This window comes from Gouania willdenowi, chromosome 12, assembly GCF_900634775.1.
Source record: "Gouania willdenowi chromosome 12, fGouWil2.1, whole genome shotgun sequence".
NCBI lineage: Eukaryota > Metazoa > Chordata > Actinopteri > Blenniiformes > Gobiesocidae > Gouania > Gouania willdenowi.
The window spans coordinates 31,418,431-31,438,404 of record NC_041055.1 but is presented as its reverse complement, the minus strand read 5'-3'; the positions used below and the strand labels follow the sequence as shown (position 1 = coordinate 31,438,404).

The 19,974-nt window shown below is 34.9% G+C and overlaps 1 pseudogene; it reads left to right on the top strand.

Annotated features, from left to right (window-relative positions):
• Nucleotides 1-19,798, top strand: part of LOC114473029 (electrogenic sodium bicarbonate cotransporter 1-like) — a 46,937-nt pseudogene extending 27,139 nt beyond the window's left edge.
• Nucleotides 19,799-19,974: the final 176 nt, after the last annotated feature.

Here is a 19,974-nt window from a genome sequence, read left to right as displayed (position 1 = left end):
AATAATTAAAACATTGCAGGAAAATACAGTAAAAGACAAGATAAGAAACACAGGAAATACTCCAAAAACACACAAAACTACAACAAAAATGAACAAAACGACTACAGTAGTACACAAAATTACTCAGAAAAATATACAAAATTACAGAAAATGACAACAAAAGTACACAAAATGATGAAAAATGGCTAGTACTAACAAACAAGCAAAACAACAACAGAAATACACAAAAAATACTCCAAAAAAACACAAAATGACAACACAAATACACAATATGACTCCAAAAAACACATATTTTACAGGAAAAATACACAAAAGGACTACAAAAATGCACAAAACACTTCACAACGAGCGAAGACAACAACAAACATGCACAGAATGACAGAAAAACACATTTACTTTGTTCTGTCCTGTATTAATGCTCAGATCGCTCATTATTCTAAATGCTAACATGAACGTTGATCATGTTGCCCTCTGATCAAACAAACACATTTTTTGGCCCTGTTTTGATAACAGTTGTCTACCTCTGCACATAAATTACGCGTGAATTAGCGAGATCCTCTGAGTCTTCGCTGAAACAGATATTAACGGATTAAAGATTACGTTTCTGAGCTGAAACGCATCCAGTGGAAATCCAGGGTGTGGCTGTTTCATTTGACACTGTTTGGTTTGACAAATGAGGGCGTTTTCATTTGATGAGACCTGAAGATGTCATCAAATGTACACCGCCACATTTTTCCCCCTGAAGTCAAAGAGTCTTCAGCGTATTTAATCCTAATGTTGACTCTTAACTCCCAGGTTTTGTGGGGGTCTCGTCCTGGACATCAAGCGAAAGCTGCCGTTTTTCGCCAGCGACTTCTACGACGCGCTCCACATCCAGTCCCTGTCGGCCATCCTCTTCATCTACCTGGGAACCGTCACCAACGCCATCACCTTCGGAGGACTGCTGGGGGACGCCACGGAAAACATGCAGGTAAATTGCAAAATGCGTCTCAAAGGCTACTGCGCCATTATATGATGCTACTGTTTATCAGGGTTGGGCCAATTACATTTTTCAGTTACAATTACGTTTTTAATTACCTATGTTCAATTATGATTACTATCCTCAGAAAGTCAATTACAATTACTTTCTCAATTACTAAAGTCCATTTAAAAATTAATCTCAATTACTGAGCCTGAAATAAATAACCTGTGTTGTTAGCTTTCTGTTAGCATCTCTTATGCTAACAGGTCCTAAATCAGCTGTAAAATACACTAAAAACAAATATCGATCATATCATTTATTTCCTCTCTATTGGTTACCTTGTTTGGCTTCTTAATCAATGAAAATATAGGTTTTAATATTTTTGTTGTGGACGTCTGAGTTTCTTTTTGTGTCCGTATGCTCCTAGATGACATTTTTTTTAATGGTAAAATTTGGAAAACCTTTGATTCAAACATTTTATTCATTGAAATCTATTTTGGAAAAGTTTAGAAAGATCATGGTGAAAGTGTGGGAACCTTGTATCTATATGTGCTGCAGAGCCTTCTATTATGTAATTAACCTCCTCAGCTGATAAGCCGTGTTCTTCTAGGGCTGAGAAGCATCTGTCATACCTGCTGTTTAACACCCTGTGCCCGTATTCATGAAGCTTCTCAGAGAGATCCTAACTTAGTCTTAAAAGTTCCTGAGCTTAAATGGGATTCAGGAAGTTTGTGAGAACAACTCTGAGTAGAAAGTTCTACAGTCTCCCATGTACTTATGTGTTCTAGAGAATGTAGGCATAGAGGTACCTGAGGACCTGTAGGCTAAACAAGAATGTGTTGAGTTTGCTGAAAACAATTCGATTTTCTATGAATGTTTGGTACAATACGCCTGTACAGTACTATTGGGGTGATTTGAGGTGTACTTGAACGCGCCATGAAGCTCCCGTCGGCTTCTGATGGCTTTATCGTAATACGCGATGTAAACAAGCATTCTACTTTAAACCGCTGATTATCTCGAGCCCTGAGTAAGTAAGTCAGGATCCCCGACATAATTACTCCCTTCTTTTTTATCTCATCCATGTCCCTCACTGGGCTCCGTAGTGGTTGACCTCGTTGCTGGGTATGATGCATTCTCCTAAAATCTGTGATTGGTTGGTCGAGAAAGAGGGGAAAATAAAATAAAAAGCGTTCTGTGCTCCTAGTAAGGAATGGAGAATAAAATCAACGGATCATACTTGGACTGCATTAAGAAATGTGTAATCATGAAATTAATTTAATTTGTTCACAGCTTAACATGTTGAACTTGCCAATTATTATATTGATCTACTTATTATTGTTAACTGTCCAGCTTGGTGTTTGTATTTGATATTATTAGTGGAGCAGACACAGCTGTCAGTGATTCCTGTGATTGCTGAAGCTCTTTTAAATGTGAAATACACGAGCATTAAAAGGGAAACTGGGTTCTGATTATGGCACACGAGAAAAAGCAGAGCTGGGAACTTATTGCTCTGATAATCAATGTGTGGTTCCCTCTCCTGTGTGCGCACACTGTTACCTGGTCCAATCAAAGTGAGGGCGGAGATTGTGGCACACAGAGAAGGGAGCGAACGAATCACACAGCAGTACAAGGCTGTTATTACGTTACACTGGGGCAATAAAACTATTCTGAATCTGACTTTTCTCACAATTAGAGTTTGAAACAACACAAGGAATGTGACTTGGACGGTGGGAAAAAACAAAAACTAACCAGAAACACTATATTAATAATAATATTAATAATAAATATAAGCCACCTTAGTAGCTCTTTTAGAGCCTGAGATTATTTTATCCTAACAAGGAAAAATTCTAAGAAAAATCTTAAAATTTGAGGAATTCTAAGAGTGACATCACTAAAGCTACTTTTAGCCTTAGCATGCTTTGTGAAGACGAGCACAGGAGTTCTAAAGAGTTCACTCTGCTTCTCCTGTGACTAAGGTTCCATAGATTTACCCGCTGTAAATAACCACAGATCCAGATTAGTGGAGCGCTCTAAACCCCCCCCCCCTCCATGTTTCCCACTGTCCACTGAGGGATTCCCTGCCCTCACTTAACCTTCCTCTCATTCTGTACCTCAGCTGTATTCCATTTCATTACTCCACAATTACTATGTACTGTACAACTGCTGCTGCGTGTGAATGGAAACCAAACAGGCTGGTCCCGACGGGCCAGAGATACACGTGTGCGTGTGTGTGTGCGTGTGTGCAGGGAAAACACAACTTTCAACTGTGTCAGCAAAATATGTCACTGATTTACGGAGGAAATGGAAATTTACACAAACTCTGACCCGTTGGACGACGTCTGCACATGTGACACACGTTGACCTCAAAGACCAGAACCACAGAGTTCAGTTTAAGCAACATTTTACAGACTTTGCATTTAAAAAAATAAAGTGTGCAATGGTATACAAATGCTTTGTCACATTTTATGTGTATATTAAATGTTGCTTTGCTGAAGTTCTTCAATACTACGTAAACTCAAGATATGTTTGCTCATCAATAACAGTGTTGAATTAACATTTTTTTTTTAACTTTCTCAAGATAATTAGGCTTAGAATTGTCTCTTAGTAACCTTAACCATCCTATATTATTATTATTATTATTATTATAATATATATATATATATATATATATATATATATATATATATATATATATATATATATATATATATATATATATATATATATATAATCAGTGGGGTTAATTTGACCCCATTCAATGTTTATCATTTGAAGAAATAAAGTTGACTTTTTTTCATGACTTTTCCAAATTTGACAGCTATAATTAAGCATAAAATTATCATGACGATATTTTTTCATTGTGCTAAACACATATTGCATGCATTGGTGTTTTTCTGGTGTCAATATGACAATATTCTCATGACAGCAAGTGCACCCCAAATTAGGAGATTTTTATGATCTACCGACTCTAAAACTGAAAGTTTGACCTGATGCAGGAAAGGTCAAAGGTCATATCATCACCACAACCAATAGAGTTTATACTGTAGTGTAATAAACTAAAAAATTTGGTCAATGATTTTCTGAAAATCATTTTCTGGAGGCAAATGTCCCTGGGGTCACATTGACCCCAAGGGTAAAATACGTCATATTTGAGGATAATAGGAGGGTTAAAGTATTTCCACACGGCACATCTGTATCGTAGTGTCTTTAGCTTAGCTTAGCTTTAACAAACTTTTATGTCAAGGTTTTGCTTCAAAAAGAACCAGAAAATGAACTCTTAACATTCCAAAATGTGCCCATGTCTGGTCCTGGGGGGCTCCTGTCCTGCATGTTTTTATGTGGTCTCCTGGTCATAAATGCTAGCTTGTTAGCTAGGAGCGGTCCAGATATAAACACATGCATTTGTGGCATTTATCAACATAAAACGCAACAAGATTTGAACATTACTTTATTTCTCTTTACCTTAAATTTTGAGTTAAATCTTTTGTAAATGTGTTTATTTTAGATTGTACTACATGTTAAATCCTGTTATTTTTCTGCGTGTGTTTCAGGGAGTGTTGGAGAGTTTTCTGGGTACGGCGCTAACGGGAGCCGTGTTCTGTCTGTTAGCTGGTCAACCTCTCACCATCCTCAGCAGTACGGGACCAGTGCTGGTGTTTGAACGACTGCTCTTTAATTTCAGCAAGTGAGTGTTGGATACGCCTCAAATTCATTCACTGGTGATATGGAGATGGAATAAAAGTATTAAAGAAAAATAAAATAAAATTCTGATGATCAAAGGCTTTCTGTGCTTTGATGTTCAGGATTCTCAATTTTAGCTTTTTTTTCCTCTTTGATGTACAAGTTGGGAACAAAAACGTTACGTTTTGACACAATTTGTCCAAACCTGGCTGGAGGTTACGGCTGGTTGACTCCTCCTCCCGTATCTTCCTCCTCCTCCTCTTCCTCAGCCTGGATCCTCTCCTTGTGTTACCAAATGGCCGATAATGTTCCATAATCAATTATTAACACATTTAATTTTACACAGTGAGGAGTCTTGTGGTGTCGTCTGCGTCCTGGAAACGTTTCCACCTCCTTCTGTTAATGTGGCGTCAGTTCATGTCATGTTCCAGGATCAGCCAAATATTACCGCGCCTCTGCAAAATAAAAGCTAAGAGTAATATGTTAAAGTTTTATTTATTCAGACAACTTATTTTTCTGGGGAATTTACTTTGATTCCCTGATGTTAATAGCTTATGAGTTCTTTCTGGAAACATCAAAGCAAATTTCATCAAAGTAAATCACTAGTTTCCTTGATGATACAATGCAAGAAAATAAAAAGCTAGAAATAAAAACAAACATATTTGATGTTTTTGTGACGTTTCATGCATTTTAAATGAAAATCATTCCTTTTGAACAAAAAGGCGTATCCTACTGACTGTTGATCGATTAGAATGTATTGTTACACCTCTACTGGTTTATGGTCTTAATTAACAAACGTGCAAATAAAATATATGCTAATATCACGTTTAAATGCCCAATTGCAGAACTAGTAGAATAATTATAAGTATATTATAGTAGTTACCATATTAGCGTGCTACGAGCTAACAAATCTAATTCCAGCAAGATTCTTGTCATCTTATGGTTTAATTTTTTCAGGAAATTTACTTTGATTTCCTGACATGTTTTGACTGTCAGCTGCCAGTCTTCCTCAGAGGCATCTGCTGATCGCTTTGATGTGACCTGATGAGTTTTTTCTGGACATATCAAAGTTAATTTCATCAACAGGTAATAAATGAATGAATCTGAGCACGTTTGCTGTCGTTTCAGAGACAACGACTTCAACTACCTGGAGTTCCGTCTGTGGATCGGTTTGTGGTCGGCGTTTTTGTGTCTGGTCCTGGTGGCCACGGACGCCAGTTTCCTGGTGCAGTACTTCACACGGTTCACAGAGGAAGGATTCTCAGCTCTCATCAGCTTCATCTTCATCTACGACGCATTCAAGAAGATGATCAAACTGGCCCACCACGACCCCATCAACTCAGACTACGACCCCAACCTCATCACCCAGTACGACTGTCGCTGCTTACCAGGTACGATCAGAACTGTGTTTACTAATGTGGCTTAAAACCATTTAAATGTCCTTATTAGTATAGATCTACGTCTAAGAAAACACATTATTTTCACCATACCATATTCATTTAATTGCTTTTTAAAAATAGGACTACTTTACAGTTTTAGAGCCTGTGTTCCTCCATCTTGGAATCATGTGATTGATGATGTCATACGGCCCCACTGCCTGTAAACATCCCATTGTTTTCTATTGGAGTGAAACATTCAGCCTGATTTTTACATCATTTAGCAACTTTTTTTAGATCATTTAGCGGCTTTTTAAATTATTTAGCAACTTTTTTTTCCATCATTTAGCAACTTCTTTAGATAATTTAGCAGATTTTTAGATCAATTATCAGCTTTTTCACATGTTCTGCTTTTGGTTGATCGAAAAAAAAACCAGGGAAAGTTAAAGATGTAAACCTCTTTTGTTTACACAAAAAGGATAAAAACAGTTGTGACCTGAAAAGAAATCTGTGACCGCTGGGGGCGACAGTTCCAACTCGTTGGTTTGGTAGTAGACAATAAAGCAGAGAAGAAGAGCTCTCCTACATTTATTTATTAATTTGACTAATATCCACCGTTATACTGGAAGTTCAGTATTATTTGCACTAGTATATAGTTATGATCCTTGTTTTAATCAGAAATAAAATGGGTTAAAAATGGGAAAAAATGGACAGAAAAACATTTTTAATGATTCATGCAACATTATATACCACGATATAAAATAAATACTTGACAATTTTTCAGCACAGTTTACATAAAAGAAGAAATAAAAAATCTCTGAACATTTATTATCATTTGTTTCATAACTTTAAGCTGCTTTTCTCTGCATTAAACTACCGTTATGTTTCCTTTGTGCCATAATATAAAGATTCAAATCATACCTGAGATGAACATATATATATATATATATATAGTATTGGTATTTGCTCTGTTTGCAGTAGAAATAACAAATGATACTAGCTTAGTGAGCCTTCACATACCCTCTGTTTACTTTCTCAGCAGTTTTATCACCTCAGTGATCTGACTTTCTCTGTACGATGTTGGCACAGCTCTTTTAATGTCGCTGTTTTTGATGATTAAATGTTTTTTTCTCCTCACCAGGCAACTCGTCGGTGGACCTTGATATCTTAGCCATGTCAAACAGCACTGATCTGGTCCGTGATGTCCTTGTTACTCTTTTTTTTTTTTTTTTTTTTTTTATTAACTTTTCCTTGCATATAATAAATCAGCTTTTAATGTTTTCTGTGCTGTTTTTTGCTCATATCTTTTTTCTGTCCTGTGCAGCCCGTGAACGCCACGTGGGCGTCTCTGACCAGGCAGCAGTGTGTGACGTACGGGGGGGAGCTGGTGGGGGAGGCCTGTGGTTACGTCCCTGACATCGCCCTGATGTCCCTCATCCTGTTTTTTGGAACCTACATCTGCTCCATGGCTCTGAAGAAGTTTAAAACCAGCCGCTTCTTCCCCACCAAAGTGAGTGGAAAATAACACGTGTCGGGGGCAGTTTTAACTGCAATTGATCATTATTTACAGTTATGACGTAATTCTAAATTGGCAAAAAATTCTGCTGCTATTGTATTGAATTCAGATAATTTACTTTGTAATTGTAATTGCTATAGAAATTCTATAAAAACCATCAATTACAATTTAATTAAACTTGAGACGCGTGTCATAATTCTGACTGACACATACATAGTTAATATTTATAAAAATATGTTCTTTTAATGATGATTTTACAATAATAATAAATTAAATCGAGGTGTATACTGACACAAAAAGGCTCAGACACCCACACCTAAAATATTAAAATAAATAAATAAATAAAATAGGTATTTTACAGCCGATTCAAGACAAAACCAATATGTTATCATTAGAGATGCTAACAGAAAGCTAACACAAGTGGGAGGTTATGTTTTATAGGATTATTTATTAAAGGCTCAGTATCTGGGATTAATTGTAATTGAACTTTAGTAATAAACATAATTTTAATTGACTTTCAGTATTCATCGTATTTGGAAAAAATGCCGGTTACTGTAATTGTAATTGAGTTGTAATTATGCATAAATAATTGAAGATGTAATTGTAATAGAAAAATGTAATTGACCACAACCTTGGATAGGGTTTACACTTCCTTCTAACATCTTCTGCTTATCAGTGCACGTTTGCAGATGAATCCACTGCATTTCTACAACATTTACACATTTAAAACAAACAAAGATACACATTTACTCCAGAGATTTAGAATTAAACTTGACATTAAGTTAATTTGTCACAAGAAGGAGGAACCAACCATGGTTCAGGGTCAGAGACGTGTACACGAGGTTACTCTGTGCTTAAGGCTCTATATATATATATATATATATATATATATATATATATATTATATATATATATATATATATATATATATATATATGTGTGTTAGTAGTTAATTACACACACGCACACAAAGTATAAGGATTTCCTAAAATGTTCATCATTGGCAAGGTTTGTATGAATTTTATGGTGAAAATAAAAATGGTAATTAAATAAAGTGTTATACAGGATTATAACAGAACTAAAATAGAGCAGAAACATCAGTCATGGCCAGACAGTAGGTCATATTTATTGATTTAAAAAAAAAAAAAAAAATCAAAGTGAGCATATTAGTATATACTAAGTCAGTGGTTCTCAACCTTGGGGTCAGGACCCCATTTGGTCATGAAACACTGCGGGGTGGGGGGGGGTCACCAGATGCCTTCAAGAAATTATTTTTGCTTATTTTTACCTTTTTCTGCAACTACACCATATTTTAATCTTTTTTCATCACTTTTTTTTCCATATTTTACCCTTTTAATTCATTTTTGCTACATTTCTGACACTTCTACATCACATTTTAATGACTTTTCTGCACATTTGTTAAACTTTCTGCACATTTTCTTTTTCAGCACTTATAAACCCTTTCCACCACTTTTACACCTAATATCACATATATTGACCCATTATTGTCACTTTTAACCTCTTTTCACCAGATTTCATGCTTATTTTTGGCAAATTTAACCACATTTGTCATGTCTGTTATTTGCCAGTTTAAACTAATTATTTTACTTTAGTTTATACTATTACCCCCCCCCCCCCTAATTCTTCTTACCACTTTTTCTGTTCGTTTTTGTCCACTCTAATTTACAACTTTAAACCAATTTCTGTGGTTTTTAAAATCTCATTTCACCACCTTTTTCACCATTTTTGGTCATTTTTAACCCATTTTATTTCTGATTAAAACAAGGATTTACATCTTTAAGATGATTATATACTATAGCCGTATAATAAACTTCCTGGATAACCCCTTTTTCACCTGATGTCACATATATTCACCCATTATTTGTGTGCGTTGGTTTATGTGAAGGCTCATCCAAACGTCACACACCTGTTATTCTTTGCAACTGTGGTGCAGATTAGTGGTTAATTATGTAAGAGTTAAAATTTGATTAAAAATAAATAAAAACTTGGAAAAATCCTGATTTTTTTTTTTTTTGTCTAAATGTGCATCATGTGAAAATGGTGTAAATAATGATAATTGACTGGTCGTAAAAGTGATGTGTGGTTGTTATTTTCTGTGTTTTCTTGGTGAATAAATGAAAAGATCTAACCTGCTTTTCTAGTGTCTGTCAGTCTTTGGTATCGTCCTTTAAATGAGATGCTGATCTTCTGGAACAATACACCCCATTGACTCTTTAAAAGTCACTGGTTGAACTGGTTTAGTCTGTTTGCTCAGCAGTGACACACTTTTAACACGTTTGAATCGCCACGTTTTCCTCCTCCAGCGTGTTATTGAAGTTTTTTGTTTTTTCCTCTTCCCAGGTGAGGAAGCTGATCAGCGACTTTGCGATCATCCTGACCATCCTCTTGTTCTGTGGCGTGGACGCGCTTGTTGGCGTGGAAACACCCAAGCTCATCGTGCCGAGTGAATTCAAGGTGGACATCACATTTTTCACCGTTTCTCTGAGCTTTAAGTTTTCCTCTGCAGACTGAGGATAAAGTTTCAGAAACGTACCACCTGACCCCACCCCCCACCCCCCATGCCCAGCTGTAAGCAGTGGGTATCGTCTGATTATATGTGATGTGAGAACACAGACGCTCCTTTAGTGGACGGAACAGAGAAATCTTTGTGTAACTCAGTGTTTTAATTCACTTTCTCTAACATGTAACGCAGCACCAGGAAGTAGAAGCTCTATTCAGAGATAGAACCACTAAAAGAGCTGCTTCAGTCTGTTTTTATTATAGGTGCACCTGGCCTGCCAAAAATATTCATTTACATTATTTTATTTTATAATTTAATTAATTTATCTTTGCTTAATTTAATTACATTTTATTTTTCCAATTTATTTTTATATTTTAATTAATGTATCTTTGTTTATTTTTATTTGATTTAATTTTATATCTTAATATTTTTTTATTTGTTTAATTTGATTAAGTTTATTTGGACTGAATTTAATTTAATTCAATTTTATATTTTAATTAATTTATCTTTGCTTAATTTAATTACATTTTATTTTTCCAATTTATTTTTATATTTTAATTAATGTATCTTTGTTTATTTTTATTTGATTTAATTTTATATCTTAATATTTTTTATTTGTTTTGTTTAATTTGATTAAGTTTATTTACACTGAATTTAATTTTAATTTTAATTAATTTATCTTTGCTTAATTTAATTAGATTTTGTTTTTCATATTTTATTTTATCATTTAACTAATTTATCTTTGTTAAATTTTTATTTGATTTAATTCTATTTTATTTGATTTTATATCTGAATTTTTTTTATTTGTTGAATTTAATTTGATTGAATTTAATTTATTGCAATTCTATTTTATTTTAATGTATTTTATAAAAACTTTCCACACTGCTTTTTCAGAGTGGTGGTGTTTGAGCTCTTATTTTAAACACTGTTTGTTCTCTCCAGCCCACTAGTCCACTGCGAGGCTGGTTCGTTCCTCCCTTCGGGGGAAACCCGTGGTGGGTTTACCTGGCGGCCCTTCTCCCTGCTCTGCTGGTGACCATTCTGATATTTATGGACCAACAGATTACTGCCGTCATCGTCAACAGGAAGGAGCACAAACTTAAGGTGAGTCACATTTTTTTTTTTGTATGAAGTGGAATTTCCAGAGAAGTTTCATTCTGTTTTTATGAATAGAAGACGACAATGTATCTGTTCGTTTTATTATCGCACAAATTTGTCTCAAATTACTTTTTTTTTGTGCGTGTAATAATATAATTAAAGACATTTGAGAAGAAATTACTGGTAATTCCCCTCCTGGCCTTTCTAGTTTTAATGAACGTCTGATATATTAAAGTAACAAACAGTCGTCTAATTAAAGGGAAAATATCAGTTAAAAAACAATAACAAGCCTTTAAAGTTGATTAAATTAATTTAATACCTTATATTAGAGCAGTAGTTCTCAACCTTTTCAGCCCGTGACCCTCCAAAATAAAGGTTCCAGCGAGCGGGGACCCCCCACTGTAGCTGAAGGTGGTTGAACACAGGCATAAACATTGAAGAACAGTCATGTGGAGACCACAGAAATTGGACAGAAAAAGTTGTAAAAAGGGTTAAAAGTAGGAACAATTAGTTTAAACTGGCAAATAATGGCCATGACAAATCATGAATGTGGTTAAATTGGCAAAAATAAGCATGAAATATGGTGAAAAGTGGTTAAAAGTGACAATAATTGGTCAACATATGTGACAAAAGTGGTGAAAAGGTTTATAAGTGTTGCAAATGTCTTGAAAGTGGAAAAAATGTGCAGAAAAGGCATTGAAATTTGTTGAAGTAGCAGAAATGGGAGTAATGTAGGAAAAATGCATTAAAAAGAGCACCACAGTATATAGTCGTCTTATTGTTTTAATCAGAAATAAAATGGGTTAAAAGTTACCAAAAATGATTAAAAGTTGCAAATTAGAGTGTTGTCTAAAAGTGGCAGAAATGGTTGGGGTAATCTAATTTAAAAAAATAGGAACGATTAGTTTAAACTGGCAAATAATGTCCATGACAATTTGTGATTGTGAAGAATTTGTCAAAATAAGCATGAAATATGGTGAAAAAAAGGTTAAAAGTGACAATAAAGGGTCAATATATGTGATATTAGGTGGAAAAGTGGTGGAAATGGTTTAAGTGCTGAACATGTCTGGAAAGTGGAAAAAATGTGCAGGAAAGGCATTGAAATGTGATGTAGAAGTGTCAGAAATGGGAGAAATGTAGAAAAAATACATTAAAAGGAGCAAAAATATGGCAAGAAAAAGTGATTGAAAATAAGTTAAAATATGGAAAATTTGGTGTATTTGAAGAAAAAGGTTAAAAATAAGCAAAAACTGGCTCAAATTGTTAAAAATATATATTCTTAGTTTCTTGAAGGCATCTGGCGACCCCCTCCCAGTGTCTTACGATCCCAAATGAGGTCCTGACCCCAAGGTTGAGAACCACTGCCTTAGGGTTAGAAGCTTTATTATTAGTGATGCAAACCACATTTTTTACCTTTGACCACTTTTCTATTTGATTTTTGCAACTCAAGTCAAATGGAAAAACAACTGTTTACTTTTTAAAAGACTTTATTGTGAAGTAGTGTTGACGTTTTACTGTGAAAGTGCTGAAGTCTTTAATCGAAACACATAACCCACACTGGTCTTTAATCTAAACCCCTAACCCTCACTGGTCTTTGTGCCCGGTCAGAAAGGGGCGGGGTACCACCTGGATCTGTTCTGGGTGGCCATCCTGATGATCGTCTGCTCCTTCATGGGTCTCCCCTGGTACGTCGCCGCCACCGTCATCTCCATCGCTCACATCGACTCCCTGAAGATGGAGACGGAGACGTCGGCCCCCGGGGAGCAGCCCAAGTTCCTGGGTGTCAGGTGAGCCGCGATAACACCACGTCACGGTTAGCACAACTAGAGTTCAAGCCCCTGTTATGTTACCATGGTTACCAGGGTTCCCACAGATCCCTAAAATGTCTTAAAAGGCATTAAATTCATGAATCTTACAATAAAAACTATGATTTTATGATTGGTATGAGCTTAAAATAACTGTATATTGAAATAAAAATGTAATAAAATGCCCCTGTTTTATTTCCTGTTTTTATCCAGAGAGCAGAGAGTCACTGGTATCTTCGTCTTCCTCCTGACGGGACTCTCGGTCTTCATGGCTCCAATCCTCAAGGTACAGCTCTAACCTTCTTTTTTTGTTATTTAATTCCTTCTTAATAAAAAACATGGATTAATGTCCACCCCATCAGGATAAATCCTGTAACTGACCACTGGTGCCAAACCTTTTTATTCTTCCTGGAGCTGGAATTAATTTAATGTGAATTAGCCAAAGAGAGATTAGGATTAAACTTTTTTAGTTTTAAATCCCTTTAATAAACTTTAAAATATAAATAAAAAATTATAGACTTTTAAGTGGTTTGTGGCGCCATCGTGTGGACGATTTTATACAGTTTTCACAATATCATGAAATGCATTTGACCTCCTTGAGATGTTCAACATTAGCTTTTTACACATTTTCTGGACATCCCACGCACTTTGGTCTAAAAAAATTAGGGGTGTCCTGATCTGATATCAATATCTGATATCGGTCCAATATCAGCCTGAAATCGGATTTCGGATTCAAATTTCCTTTTTTTATTTTTTTATTTTGCAATTCATTTCTTTATTTATTTTTTTCAATTGTATAATACTGTAGATATTATGTAACATTTGGTTAATAATAAATGGGTCAGTTTTTCTCATCCCTACTGTTGTTGACTATTGTTCTCTGTTTCAGTGACATCACTTGATCAAACCTTTTCTAACATTCCACACTACAAAATAAATCATTATATTTTCATTATTAAAAAAAAAAATTCAGTAATAAAAGTATGTATGATTCATGCTAATATCTGTATCAGCCGATACGCAAGGCTGCAATAATCAGTATATCGAAAATTAAAAAGTTGTATCGGGACATCCCTACAAAAATTTCTGTAATTTTTACCAATTGTTCCATGATTTTTCAATATTCACATTGTACATTGTCAGTTTGGTCTGATCAATACTTTTTGAGATTTAGGACAATGTAGTGAGGGGGGTGGTGGTGTGTGTATGTTGGGTTTTCTTCTGATGTAATGGATTTTATGTTATATTATTAGTGAAAAATGAATAAACAATAAATTATTATAGAATAGAAGGCTTTGATTGTCATCGTACACAATGTACAACGAAATTAAAGGACAACTCTGGTGGTGCAAGAGTACAGGTATTAAGTAAAAGAGTATATGATAAAATAAAAACACAAGAAGATTGTAAAAATAGGAAATAAAACAAAATAAAATGTACAATAGGGAGAACATTATAACAGCAATGGGAATAAATAAATCTAATTGAAGAATGACTGCAACAATGGAACAGTGTGTGATTACTGTGTGTTCAGTACCCTGATTGCACTCAGATAACAAGTGTTAGTGAATCTGGAAGTGCAGGCCCTAATAGACCTGTACCTCTTCTTCAGGGCAGCAGTGAGAACAAGGTGTGCCCAGAGACACAGATACAATAATGACCTCATGTAATGGATTTTCAAGTCAGCATCAAAAATAAAAATGGTAGAGTCGCATAAAGGAAAATAGTTTTATATCCCAATAAAGAGTAACATTTATACTATAAATTAAAACAGATGTACCAATGAAAATAGTAAAAATAAGTATATTTTTTCATATTTCTAGAGCGTTTGACCCAAGAACCAATGCATATCTGTGACTAATCATTAGTGATGTGAACAGTCTATGTTCATAGCTCTAAGCTGCTCACATTACAGGGAGCTGAGACATATGCTAAGTAGTTTAGTGAAGGCCCAAACATGTTCCAGACCCAAACACACACTGATTGTGACTATTTAGACGAGCTGACATGTCCACCAGATATATAGGATGTATAACAGATCTTTCTCTATATTCTGAGAGAGTGGGTGGAGCTTATTACTATACCATATCTACCTTTCTATGTGATGGAGTTACAGACATATTGGAGGATGAATAAGGACACATAACCCCCCCCCCCCCCCCCCCCACTAAATTGTCCATATCTCAGAAAGTATTGATCAGATCAAACAAAAAATGTAGTGTGATTATTGAATAATCATGGAACAATTGGTAAAAAAAAAAAAAAAAATCTGAATTTCTTGACACCTACAGTAAGTGTGTGTCATGTCCTGGAAATATGTTCTCATTTAGTTTTTTTCCAAATGTCTAACCTGAACTTATGGTGATGATGTCATCTTTTTAGTTCATACCTATGCCTGTGCTGTACGGAGTGTTTCTCTACATGGGCGTGGCTTCTCTCAACGGTGTCCAGGTGAGTCATAGATCAAAGGCTTTTCCCTCCTTTGTAATAATAATAAATCAAAGATGAAAACATCATTCCAGGGGGGGAGTTATTCCCAAACTTTTGAGACTTTAATTTGGTTCTTCCTCTGTTACACAATTCTTCTTCACCATTTACATGAATTAAATGATGCGTAACATTTTCGTTGCCAACATTATCAATTGTTACTCTTCATTTTTACATTATTGTATAAATGTTACACACAAATCTCGAGACGGTTTATAAATTACATTCTCCGGTAAGAATCTCAAACTCTGCCTCAGGTCGCAACATGTCAGGAGATCAAAGTAAATTAACATATGAAAGATGACGTGTGTCTGGCTACAGTTCATGGATCGTCTGATGCTGCTCCTGATGCCGGCCAAGCACCAGCCGGACCTGATCTACCTACGTCACGTCCCCCAGCGACGCATCCACCTCTTCACCTTCCTCCAGGTCGTCTGCTTGGCTCTGCTCTGGATCCTCAAATCCACCGTGGCGGCCATTATTTTCCCCGTTATGGTGAGGAACGAGTGAATGAGGGCGGAGCTACCACAACAACGTGTGCACGGCATCTGAACCAGGGTTGGGGTCAATTATAATGACTGATAATTAATAGAAATTATATAACATTTCTCAATTATGGATTAATGAAATGTAAAAACATACGTAGTTAATAATTATATAAATATGTTTCCCACTACCTCTCAGTCCAGTTTCTGTCATTTTTGTTTTCATTTTGGGTTTTTGGAGTCATTTTTGTGTATTTTTCAGTAATTGTGATTAATTGTAATTCAATTTTAGTAATCCAGGACACAATTGTAATTGACTTTCAGGGTGAAAATAATTGTAATTTTCATTGTAATTGGAAAAATGGCTGGTAATCGTAAATGAGCTGTAATTCAGTCAAAGTCAGCTTTATTGTTGGATCCACTAAAAGTACAAGACATGTAGAGATTAAAAAGGACTGTTTTCTCCGCCCCACGCATTTACAAACACAAAAACACGACAATGCATGGATAACTGAAGATGTAATTGTAATTGAAGAATGTAATTGAGCCCAACCCTGATGTGAACGTTTCTCCTCCTCTGTTCGTTCGTAGATCTTGGCGTTGGTGGCCGTGCGTAAGGCCATGGATTACGTGTTCTCTCAGCACGACCTCGGCTACCTGGACGACGTCATCCCAGAGAAAGACAAGAAGAAGAAGGAGGACGAGAAGAAGAAGAAACACAAGAAGAAGGGAAGCATCGACAGTGAGATGGAGTTTGTAAGTGAAGCTGCTCGTCCTTTGATGGCTGTCCTTTGATGTTGTGATGATTAACTCCTGTAGATGGTCACGTGTGTTAATGCTGTCCCTCCCCCACAGTCCGAGTACCCCTACCATGACAATGTCCCCAGTATAAAAATCTCAATGGAAACCATGGAACACGAGCCAATGTTGGGGAATAAATCTGAGGATAGTGAGTACGAGAAATAACGCTCAGCGCTGGATGACTTACGCTTTGCTTTCTTTCCTTTACTTCATTTATTGTTTCTATTTATAAACAAAGCATCAAATGAACACATTTCTATGTATTATTCTGCATGTTGACCGACTATAAACAACTATAAATGAACTTCAACCATTCTCCAAATAATTAGAAGCATGTAGCATGCTCAAAAAGACACTTTTAATGATAATCTGCTTTTTTTAAAGACATTAAAACAAGTTTTTCTTTTTTAAAAAATTAACATCCACTTATTTAATGATTTAATAAATAAATAAATAAAATACTTTTATGCCAGCATTTGGAAAAATGACCAACCTGAGCATAATTACAGTGTAGTTGGTGTAATTTCTGTCTATTTTTTTTGTTTTTTTTTTGTGTTTTTTAAGTAAATTCTTTGTATTTTTAATTCTTGTCCTTGTGTGTGTTTTTTTTTTTTTTGTCATTTGGTATATTTGAGTTTATATTTGATGTCATGTTTTAAGGTCGTTTTGTATATTTTAAGTAATTTTTGTGTTGTAGTTTTGGGTTTCTGGAGTCATTTTTTGCGTATTTTTCTTGTCCAGTGTTTTTCTGTCATTTTGTGTGATTATGAAGCCCATCTTTTGGAATTTTTTGGGGTTTTTGGAGTCGTTTTTGTGTATTTTTATTGTCCTGTGTTTTTTTTTTTTTGTCATTCTGTATGTTTTTTTTCGTATTTTTTTTGATGTCATGTTGGGTCTCCTTTTTGGATTTAATTTTTGTGTACTTTTCTGTCATTTTGTGTGTTTTTGGAGTTCATTTTTAGTATATTTGTCACCCTGTATGTTTTTATGTCATTTTTGGGTTTTTGTACATTTCTTTATTTGTATAAAAGGAACAGAAATAATATGTAAACTGCTTTTGCTACATTTATTCAGCATTAAAGCTTTAACCTAAAAACACACAATGCCTTTAAAATATTTATCAATGTTAAACTAAATAAAACAAACTAAACATAATGTTCTAGAATTTAATGCATAGATCTGCATAGATGCAGCTTTGCACTGCTTTCTTTCTCTCGCTTTATTAATTATGAAAGTTATAAAATATGATGCTAATGTCGCTAACGCGTCTCTTTCCTCTGCAGGAGATGAGCCGCCGTCTTTCCTTTCCCCGGATTCCAAGATCTGATCGTTACTCTGAGTCTCCCACTGTGGCTGAGTAAGTGAGTATCGCCTCTGCACTGAAGTGGGTCGGAGCGATGCTTCACCTTCATCATCATCATCATCATCATCATTTCTCTCTGTCTCTGTCAGTCTAGAAAAAGGTTCTTACATGAAGGCTTTGCCTCAGATTCGAATCCAACGCGGCTCTGAGGACAACGGCTTCATCTGGAGGAAAGGCTCTGAGACCGAACTGTGAAAAGCATCGTCCAAAGACATATACATATATATAGATATATAAAAATGTGTATATATATATATGTGTGTGTGTGTGTGTATATATATATATATATATATATATATATGCACCAGAACCCCACCACTGAGGATGGCCATTATTTCCTACTCCATCACCACTCCAGGCTGTATTCTCTTTGTTTTTATCTAAACATGTGTTGGTACTGAATGAATGTTCTACAGTGTGATCTGATAATAATCTATAATCTATGCAGTTATTGATGCTGTGCTAACCAGATGGTGAAGCGTTAGTCACTTTTAATGCACAGTAACAACGTGAAAAGCTTCACCTATGATTTTTAAGCCGTTATTTTACTTTTTTATTTTATTTTGTTTTATGGAGGTACTTCTTTGTTTGAAGGAAAAGGGGAAAAGATTCAATTAATTTTGATTTTGCAAACCCTGAGTGTATGCATTATTTAACGATTATATGTATTTATATTTTTATCCACATCCTGAGGGAGAATTCAAGACTAAACTTGTTTTTTTCTCATAGACTTTCTTTTTATTTATTGTCTCCACTCACTGCTAAATAAAAAGTGTCCAATTTAATGAGTTTTTTGAGTTTTGACATTTCAAAATATTATTTTTTTTTCTGTAAGCTCTACCTCTCATTCATTGGATATCAAACTCATCTGAAGCAATGATTCGAGATCAAACGCTGATTATTTCTTTTTTATTTTATTTTTTTTAAATCAGGCACTGCATGGGACGCCTGGATCTGAATCTGTTGGTTAATTTTAATTTGTTTATCAGCACGAACAAAAAACGTGATTGTTTTAAGGGCGGTTGAACCGTAAATGTTTTCCTTTTTCCTGATTTAAGTTGATTTCTTATTTTTGGAACGTGACAGCTGGGCGCTAAAATGTTTGTTCAGTTTATTGTTAAATATGAACTCAATTTGAGCCAAACCTGCTTTAAAATGTGATTTTCATGAATTCCTTTGATCTTTTTTGTCCTTTTTGTGTTTCTTCTTCTTTGTGCGAATCAACAATCAATGTGAGAACGTTACATGGATGAATCTGACAGGATTGAGTCTGACTTGATAAACTTTCTTCTATGTTAGATCAGTATTGTTTGATAGTGAAGGGCTCCAATCGTCATATTTCAACACCAATCAAAGGCTTGATCATGTGATCACCCGGACTGATAGAAAAGTTGTGCACAATCAGCAGTATTCGACTTTTCGTATCTCAAAATATGAAGCAAAACAGGTTAAAGTGCTTTAACCGTTATAACTATATATATTTATCCATTGTCTTCCACTTTATTCTGAGATCTGTATATTTGAATGTTTTTGGCTTCTTGGTTTTGATTTCTGCAATAAATGAAATACTTTTGATGTAACTTTAAAGGATATTTTCTACACTCATCTCATGTGCTCCATAACCATAGGTTTGTTAGAAGGAAGAACATACGTTTGTTTTTTTAATGAAGTAGAATTTTAAGAGCAATAAAACCCTACATGTGATTCTTTAAAGCTCTGTTGTTGTTTTTCTTTGTCATTTTAATCAGTTGTACTATTTTTATTTTCTTATGAATAATTAATCAAAATTGAACTTTAATCTATTAATGTTCATATAAACCAGAGTTCATTCTCTAATAATCATCAATCTGATTAAATTTAGACTAAAGGCTGATAGTCTT